The sequence below is a fragment of the Phoenix dactylifera genome, unplaced genomic scaffold (genome assembly GCF_009389715.1).
Source record: "Phoenix dactylifera cultivar Barhee BC4 unplaced genomic scaffold, palm_55x_up_171113_PBpolish2nd_filt_p 000814F, whole genome shotgun sequence".
NCBI lineage: Eukaryota > Viridiplantae > Streptophyta > Magnoliopsida > Arecales > Arecaceae > Phoenix > Phoenix dactylifera.
Genome location: NW_024068181.1, coordinates 148,266 through 158,238, shown reverse-complemented (window position 1 = coordinate 158,238; position 9,973 = coordinate 148,266).

Sequence of the window (9,973 nt, the reverse complement as noted above, 5' to 3'; positions counted from 1 at the left end):
CAACTCTTGCAGGTGATTTAATATGTCCCTGGCAGTCTTCATGTTCTCATGCTGGCATTGTAATGCATTGGACATGGATTCCATTGTGCAGCACCTAACTTTATTGTCATTGTTCGTCCACTTAACAAGCGTCTTACGCTGATCAGTGATCGGACGGATTGGTAATATGGGGATTCCATGGTCTAGCATATACCCGTATTTCTCACAATTCAAAACTATTTTGAAATTTGCTGAGCCAATCTTTATAATTGGGTTTGGTCAAACGGTTGTTTTATAGGATATGAGTTAAGAGTCTAGAAGCTGACTTTATAATCCTCAGAGAGTAAAGATTCTAGTTAGACTTTTGTACTTGATCCTGATCTGTTCTAAGGTCTTTTAGAACAAATGTAACTCCCACTATTTTCTCGAATCCCTCACACTCCCCTGGTAGGGAAATGGAAATCCCACACGACTAGGGTTTCTAGTGGGTACTGCGGTCCCACCAATTTACATGCCACCTCACCTAACAGTTATTGGTGACACATAGATTGATGAATGTACAACTCTTGTACAATGCTTCTCAAGCATGTTGCAGTGTAACTTGGTCTCTAAGCCATGAAAACCTCACCTAACAGTTATTGGTCTCATTTCTTAGTTAAGTCAGACCCACCGTATAACCGTAGGAATAAAGTCGTCATTGGGTCCTCACCTAACAGTTATTGGTGCCCAACCCCACCTTTATCCTACAACATCTCATGTCTATAGAGAGGTCCAGCCCCCCGATGCAACTTGACCACTGTGTCCAGCCGAGACAAATCAACATCAGAAAGACCTTAGCAGCTCTACTACAGTGGAAGACCTATTGACTTAATATTGGTTAATCAGGTCTTAGTGTTTGCAACTTGAGCTCTTCATAAGAGGTAATCGAACAATTGGCCAGGTAAGCAGGTGGGAGGCTCCCCTTACTCAGAGAGTAAGGTCCTAATTAAGTAACCACCTTTCATGCTTTCCTAGACACCAATTAGATCAATTAATCTTATATGACTTGCTCATGTTGGTTCACTCTCGACTTGATTGAGGAGGTTTTAATTTAGGTCTCAATTGAGTTTGCTACATCACATGTAAACCTATCTACCCGACTCTCATTCACATCACATGCAAACGGCACATTGCAGGCAGTTATAATCGCAGCAATAATTAAAGCTAAACTTTAAATGGGTGATGATCATGGATTCTAATTAGGTCGTATTACAAGCACATGCACGTCAATCGATCAATTGGTCTTCAACTCTTGAATTGGTTCCAAGCCTCCTTGATTCGATCCTTGACCAACTCTTGATCCAATCGCCATCAACCGCTTAGACCCCTGTTCATCTCATGCCTTGTCTTCAACTTGATCGTTGACGTACATCACATCACAGAAATACAACCAGATGTAAAATAAAAATAAAATTAAATTACATCTCCTTTTAGGAGGCATGCAGGCCTCTCAAAACATCAAATAAGATGCATGCAAGCATCTGAAAAATTACATGACATTGCAGATCACATCGCAGGTCATTACATTTGATACCAAAAGGGTTTGAATCCTATGATCATCACCATATGCAACAATTATAATTTTCAAATCTGAAAACTAACTGATTATATCATGACATAGTTTGCTGATCATGCTAATCATGATTCTAAACTTTGTAATCTCATTGACAACGCAATTAGAATCATCATTTTATCACATAAAAATCAGCATGCAAAAATCAGCACCCCTGAAAAATCTGCATGCAGAAATTTTCAGCATGCATGATCATTCAATTTTCAGATCTAATAAGCCTTTAGATAATTAATTCTTACCTTAATCTATGAAGCCTAGGCTCTGATACCACTGTTGAGAACCCGCCCATGCCGCTGATATTTCAAAAAAATTCAGATGGCAGCAGAATCGGCATAAGCGGGATCGACGTTCATCGCATGAACGTTGTTTTATGAACCGTTCGTAGTTAGATAAGAATTAAAACTTTTTAAACCTTTAGGAAGATCAGATCTTCACCTTGTGCGGGTAGATGATCACCGCAAACTGAAGTTCGTGGTCTAGGATGAAGGTTCGCTTGAAGCCGTTCAAGTGTCCGGCCTCTACGGGTATCCACACGAAGCAGTGATCCGATCAAAGCTCTCTAGTCTTCCCGGGGTGCTAGCTCTCTTGCAAAGACTTCTTTTGATGGCTGATTTTCTCTCTTTCAATCAACCCTTGATTGTGCTTGAGAGGAGGAAGAAGAAGGATGAAGAAGAGGAAGAAGAAGAATCCCCACGCAGCCTTCTTTTCTTTCCTGCGTTGGAACCAAGGAAGGAGGCCAAGGAGAGGTGCACGCCTCTTCTTCTTTTCCCCTTGCTGATGGCGGCTGAACCAAGGAAGGGAGAGGGGTGGCCACGGATTGGAAGAGGAGAGGGAGAGCTCTTGTAGGGTGCCGGCCCCCTTTGCCCCTTTTTATAACCATCTAGTGCTCCTACAATCTAGGAGCCCTAGAGTTATTTCCTAAGAGGGGCTCTCTTCTCCCTTCTCCACATGGAAAAGGGAGGGGCATATCCCCCTCCTCATGGTAAACCCTAATCCATATTAAGTAGGGTTTGAAATGCCCTAATGTGGTCAAGCCTTAATCCAATTAGGCTTAGTCCAAGGGTGAACCAATTAGGATCCAATCTAGGTAAGTCCTAATCCAATTAGAACTTAAATCAATTTTGACTCAATTGAACTCTTCAATCCTAATCCAATTAGGACTCTTATTGATTCATTAGATTAATAATTAATTGTGACTTAAGAAACCCTAATCCAAATTAGGACATATTTAATTTTAGTCCTAATCCAATTAGGACTCTATTTGAATCCGAAGTCCTAATCCGATTAGGACTCTAGGAATCCTACTCCAAGTAGGAATCCAATTTTGATTCAAAACTCCTAATCTCATTAGGATTGCAGGAATCCTACTCCAAGTAGGAATCCCAGTCCTACTCCAACTAGGATTCCCAGTCCTAATCCAATTAGGACTCTAGGAATCCTTCTCGAAGTAGGACTCATGTTTCAAGTCCAATTAATTAATTCCCTTTCCTTCTTCAACTTCTTATCAATCGAATTGATTACTCGTGATTCATAATCACTTTTCAACCATCGGATCGGTCAATACTTCTAGTGTGTGTGACCCCATAGGTTCTATTCTGATTGGTAGTGAGATATATTGTGATCTCTGTCACTATATCATTGAAAACTCCTTTCAATGGGTTGGAACGATTCCAACTCAACTCATTAGGGTTTATCGATCATCGAGATAATCCCTGTGAGTCCCACCATCCACCAGTGTACCTAGCAGCATGTAGTGGCTACCCAGTAGAATGGAATGATGAACCTCTAGGTGCAGTTAACGTGTGATACAGTCCTACTATCATGGATCCCTACAGAACGGAGGTTATGGACAACTCGTCAAACCCCATCGTCTGTCATATGTCAAGATTTATTCGACTTGAGTTTGATAGTGGAAAACTCTTTTTCCACTTTATATTACTGCCCTGGCCAAGGTCTTAGAACTCAGTCTAACAAATCACATAGGATCACTCCTCTTCTATCAAGGTCGATAGATTTCTTATAGGTGCATACCCTACTCCTACAGTGAACTTACTGCAGCCAATCTACACTGCATAGACCCATATGGCTAGAGACCATGTATGTGTGCAGTCAAACTACAATAACCTCACTGTGAGTAGCCGAAGCACCGCAGGTCAAAGGACCAGTCACACTACTGCAACATCAAGCAAGTCACTGACGAGTGGATAGACATCCAAGTGACTTCTTGTCTTGGTCATGCTCAGTACCCTTGTTCTCTAACAAGCACCTGCACTATCACTTCAGTGTCCCTACACTGTGGACTCAAGTCTCGTCCATCCAGAAGGAAAGTGATCTGTGCACTGATCGGATCGATCACCGTCCTCGTGATGATCCATTGATCAGGAGCATTTAGAAATTAATCACCAATGATACATGGCTCAAATTCTCAACTCTTGAAAATGTGTATCATCATCTTATTAATTCCTTGGACGATTCATAGACACATAAATAATATGAATGAAAAGATGCCTTTTATTTATTCAATAATAAACAGTCAAGTACAAAATTATGTCCCTAGAATTAACAATGTGTCAGCCAGATTGGCTTCTAGGGCATACATCTAACAATTAATTTCTAAATGCTCCTGATCAATGGATCATCACGAGGATGGTGATCGATCCGATCAGTGCACAGATCACTTTTCTTTTGGATGGACGAGACTTGAGTCCATAGTGTAGGGACACTGAAGTGATTGTGCAGGTGCTTGTTAGAGAACAAGGATACTGAGCGTGACCAAGACAAGAAGTCACTTGGATGTCTATCCACTCGTCAGTGACTTGCTTGATGTTGCAGTAGTGTGACTGGTCCTTTGACCTGCGATGCTTCGGCTACTCACAGTGAGATTATTGTAGTTTGACTGCACACATACATGGTCTCTAGCCATATGGGTCCATGCAGTGTAGATTGGCTACAGTAGGTTCACTGTAGGAGTAGGGTAAGCACCTACAAGGAATCTATCGACCTTGATAGAAGAGGAGTGATCCTATGTGATTTGTTAGACTGAGTTCTAAGACCTTGGCCAGGGCAGTAATATAAAGTGGAGAAAGAGTTTTCCACTATCGAACTCGAGTCGAATAAATTTTGACATATGACAGACGTTAACTGCACCTAGAGGTTCATCATTCCATTCTGCTGGGTAGCCACTACATGCTGCTAGGTGTCACTGGTGGATAGTGGGACTCACAGGGATTATCTCAATGATCGATAAATCCTAATGAGTTGAGTTGGAATCGTTCCAACCCATTGAAAGGAGTTTTCAATGATATTGAGATAGAGATCACAATATATCTCACTATCAGTCAGAATAGAACCTATGGGGTCACACACACTAGAAGTATTGACCGATCCGATGGTTGAAAAGTGATTATGAATCACGAGTAATTAATTCGATTGATAAGAAGTTGAAGAAGGAAAGGGAATTAATTAATTGGACTTGACACAAGAGTCCTACTTCGAGTAGGATTCCTAGAGTCCTAATTGGATTAGGACTGGAAATCCTAGTTGGAGTAGGACTGGGATTTCTACTTGGAATAGGATTCCTGCAATCCTAATGAGATTAGGAGTTTTGAATCAAAATTGGATTCCTACTTGGAGTAGGATTCCTAGAGTCCTAATCGGATTAGGACTTCGGATTCAAATAGAGTCCTAATTGAATTAGGACTAAAATTATATATGTCCTAATTTGGATTAGGGTTTCTTAAGTCACAATTAATTATTAATCTAATGAATCAATAAGACTCCTAATTGGATTTGGATTGAAGAGTTCAATTGAGTCAAAATTGATTTAAGTTCTAATTGGATTAGGACTTACCTAGATTGGATCCAAATTGGTTCACCCTTGGGCTAAGCCTAATTGGATTAGGGATTAGGGCATTCCAATCCCTACCTAACATAGATTAGGATTTACCATGAGGAAGGGGATAAGCCCCTCCCCTTTCCATGTGGAGAAGGGAGAAGAGACGGCGCCCCCTCTTAGGAAAGACATCAAGAACTCCTAAATGTTAGGAGCTCCACATGTCTATAAAAAGGGACTTGTGGGCGGCACCTAGGGCATAGAAGAAGTGCTCTCTCCTCTCCTTGTTGTCGCCACCCTCTCCCTTTCCCTTGGTTCAGCCGCCAACAAGAAGAAGAAAAGAAGAGAGCCTTGTCCGCCTCCTCTTCCTCCAATCCTTCTTCCAACGCAGGGAAAAGAAAGAAGGCTGCATGGGGATTCTTCTTCTTCCTCTTCTTCATCCTTCTTCTTCCTCCTCTCAAGCACAATCAAGGGTTGATTGAAAGAGAGGAAATCAACCATCAAAATAAGTCTTTGCAAGGGAGCTAGCACCCCGGGAAGATAAGAGAGCTTTGATCGGATCACTGCTTCGTGTGGATACCCGTAGAGGCCGGACATTTGAACGGCTTCAAGCGAACCTTCATCCTAGACCACGAACTTCAGTTTGCGGTAATCATCTACCCGCACAAGGTGAAGATCTGATCTTTCTAAAGGTTTAAAAAGTTTTAATTCTTATCTAACTACGAACGATTCATGAAACAACGTTCATGCGATGAACGTCGATCCCGCTTATGCCGATTCCGCTGCCATCTGAATTTTTTTGAAATATCAGCGGCATGGGCGGGTTCCCAACAGATAGATCATTAGGCTACGGTGTTCTTCACCTGCAGAATTTTTGAAGATGAGATCTTCAAATTAATTTCTTCTGATTTTAGTTTCAGTTTTATGAATCTTAATCAACCTTCCTCAGATCCAAATCTCCCCTCCGTAATGAATTCAAAGATCTTCTGGATTTGGATTCAGAAAAATTTTTGAATTCTACGATCCGAGGCGCGTTCATGCGATGAACGACGTCCCGTTCGAATTCCACTGCGAACGTCGCATCGAACGGGGCGTAACTCAGCATCATCAATATGACGAGTGACTGATCAATATGTTTATTTGTTTGTACTGCTGGATTTGCATTATGAGATTTATATCGATTTGGCATATGACAACATGCTTTTATATGAATTTCAGTGCAAATATATTTATATGGTTATTATACGTATCAGATATTGAGAACATGATTATATGAACTAAGATATCTTGAATTTAAGAAAAAATTATTGTATATACGATATTGATTTGACCAGAGTAAGAAACAAATTAAACAAATAAATTATGGTTTGGACTAGCCTCGCTGACACAGAAAAAGCTACCACGGGCTATAATGTGGGTTGGATAGTCACCACAAGCTTACGCATGGTATCAGCCTCGAGCTGCGTTATAAGCCATCACGGGCTATAATGTAGGTTGGACAACCATCACGGGTTATAATGTGATACGGTACAGTCTCGAGCTAAGTCATGATCTTGGTCAGTCGGAAGCCAAAAGAAGAAAAAAAGAAAAAAATGATAAGAAACCTAAAATCAAGTTAATGAGAAACGAATAACATGACATAAAAAATTGCTGTTGAACAATTGATGATATATATATACATGTATATATGTATATATGTATATATGTATATATGTATATATGTATATATGTATATGTATGTATATATGTATATATGTATATATATGTATATATGTGTGTATATATATATATGTATATATATATATGTATATGTGTGTGTGTATATATATATATATGTATATATATATGTATATATATATATATATATGTATATATATATATATGTATATATATATATATATGTATGTATATGTGTGTATGTATATATATATGTGTATATATATATATATATGTTTCTTGAAAAGATAATTTTTTTTGAGAATTTATGTGCATGTTGTTTATGAGTTTTTCTGATTATTAATAAAATATTCGTCTAGCATTATTAATTGATTATTTTCTTATTACTTATTGTGTAGTAGTTTAGGATTCTTACTAGGTTGTAAAGATCGCAACCTTCTTCTTCTTTCTCTTTTTCAGAGTTGCAAATTGCATAGTACATGACTATAGTTGAAATCATAGGTAAAGGGAATGATTAGATAGAGCATCACTGATACTAATTGGATGATTAAATTTTAAAATTGAAACAAATTTGTTATTTGTTATAAAATGAGATCGTTTTGTTAACGGATATTGAAGTTGTGACAGTTTTTTAGGCGTAGCATATTCTCGAGGGCTCTCTGCTCTAGGGAGTATACGGTTGTGTCACATTCCAGACCTAGGTCCTGGGTTCGGGCCGTGACAAAATGCAAGGCAAATGGATGAACATGTGAAACCTCTTAAAGGAGCATAGGGAGGGAATAGTGTTCGTAGCCTCTCATGTCTGATAGCTATTGAGCAATAGAACAAGGTTTGTTGGTATCTTCTCATCCATGCTGACATTGGGGGAGATGGCCAAGGCTTCCCAGGCGACGGGTGCCATGTCTTCTGGAGTAATTGCAGTACCCTGAACCTCGATGACCCTTTAGAACTCCATGCAGTGTTGTAGAACTCTATGTTTAATAATGTTATATGTTTGAATTTGTACACATAAAATATATAATTAACCTTTTATAACGAATTACACATTTTAATTTCCTAATTACCATGGAGTCTTATATTTCAAGACGCGTTGGAAAGTTGATCTAAGTTTTCAAGTTGCCCGATTCAATTCCTTCGAATATGTCAAGCGCATTGAGTTTCTGAAGGGTTGTTAAGCTGCCATACCATGTTGACATAAGACTTGAAGCCTGGAAACGTATTCTACTGCTATTATCACATTAGGATATCCTTAAAGTAAAACAGTGAAGTATTCATTGAAGTAATATTATTTGAGCACTATCTTGTGCTGCAGTGCATATCGAATTGTAATTTAGTTGTTAGCAGGCAAGTGTATATGTTAATTAGTACTTTTGCTAGGGCGCATGTGTTTATGATAACTATAATGGAACAAGAAATTTAGAGAATAAGATGATGAAATGGGGCTAGCCCTAATTCATCGAGTGAGCCATATCTAACGAAAGATCTTTAAGCTAGAATGTAACCTTGTTTTATTGTATGTGGCACACTCAATCCCTGTTCAGTGTACAGTTTCTTTTTATTTTGGCCATTAAGATGGGGTAGAAAACCCAATTTACAGAGAAATTAGATTCACAAAAACCCAGTGCCCAACTCGTAAAAAGAAATAAAGACATGACTTCATTAGAGAAATTTGAGTTCAATTGTACAACAGGCTTAAAGTGGAGGACATGGTTAAACTCACCACTGATAAAATTTGGACTGTGATAAAATGTTGGATGGATCCTACAAAACCAAATGTAGCTACATATAAAAATTAATATATTTCAGAGAATTGTTGCTTGCGCATCAAGACCTCTCATAAATATAGTTTTAAAAGATACAATATAATTTGATGATTTTGGACCACTTAATGAATGGACAAGAAACATCTAATACATGTGGCATATGTATTTATGTATGTATAAATATATGCATGTGTATGTATGTATATCTATGCAGGTATTTAATATACATATACATGCACACTAACATTTTGGTCTTTATAGATCATGTATAAATATACATAAGCAAAGATAACTCTAAAATATATGAATTTTAAATATAAATAGTTTAGGTTTTCTAGATTGTGTTCAATAATTTAGATTTATATTTTCATGTTCCAATCTCCAGTATTATAATTTATAATGAGTGTAAAGTCTACACATGCATAGATTTCATATGTAACATCGATCATAACTACATGAGCAAGCTCTTTTGGTTCATCTCATGAAAACTCATGTACAAAATCCCATATCTACATGTAGAATCCTGTCATTTTCTTCAAATCTAATCCTTCCCTTGTTAATTCCACTAGTTACAAAGTCCTGTAAAGATTGATTCTTGATTAGAAGTACAATAATTAATCCCTTGGAAACTCAAGCATCTACAACTCTTAGATTTAATCTATCGCATCATGGCCATTAATTAATTGTTTTCGTTGAAGCACATAAAATCTCTACCAATGTAGGAGACATATTCGTTGCAATCAAACATGATAAATTTGAGTGTGCTTGAAGTATTTATACTTTAGTCAACAAATTTTATCGAATTAATACGGGATTAGCTTTAAGTATTTAGTTGTGAATAGATAGAACTTGAGAAAGGCTTACTCTTATTTTGACATGCATTTATATCTCAAGTTAGTTCCAAATTTTTAGTCTAGGCACATGACTCTCTTACCTTCTTGGTTATGCAGTTTCAGTTATTTAAGAGCAAACCTCTTTAAACTTTCTCTGCATGTGGAACGGAATAAAAAAAAAATGAAGGTAGGTTGAATGTTGAATAGTATTCCATATCCTTTTGAACTTGCATTATGGTGCCCAACTTTACTAATATGATTAAAATTCCAAAAATTA